The sequence below is a fragment of the Myotis lucifugus genome, unplaced genomic scaffold (genome assembly GCF_000147115.1).
Source record: "Myotis lucifugus unplaced genomic scaffold, Myoluc2.0 scaffold_115, whole genome shotgun sequence".
Classification (NCBI taxonomy): Eukaryota; Metazoa; Chordata; class Mammalia; order Chiroptera; family Vespertilionidae; genus Myotis; species Myotis lucifugus.
The window spans coordinates 2,964,728-2,965,038 of NW_005871163.1; positions in this window are offsets into that span (position 1 = coordinate 2,964,728).

Below are 311 nucleotides of genomic sequence, written 5' to 3' on the forward strand. Positions count from 1 at the left end.
TTAATGTCTCTTCAACCATTGGAATGTAAGCACCGTGAAAACAGAACTTGTCGTTTTCCTCACTGTTCCCCCAATATTTGGGCAAAAAATTAAGGAACCTGTGAGTAGGGATCAAGCTCCCCTTTCACAAAGAGGAAACACCCGGCCTCAGGTGTGTAAAGAAAGGGTCTTGATCTCAGCGGGTGATGGGCGGAGCCAGAGTGTGAGCATCGCCCACCACTCAGTGCTCATTAGTGCTCGCAGACTTGCTCCCTAAACCAGTTTCCCCCCATGTTCCTGGGACCAGGAAGCTGCTGGATGACCAAGGGTCT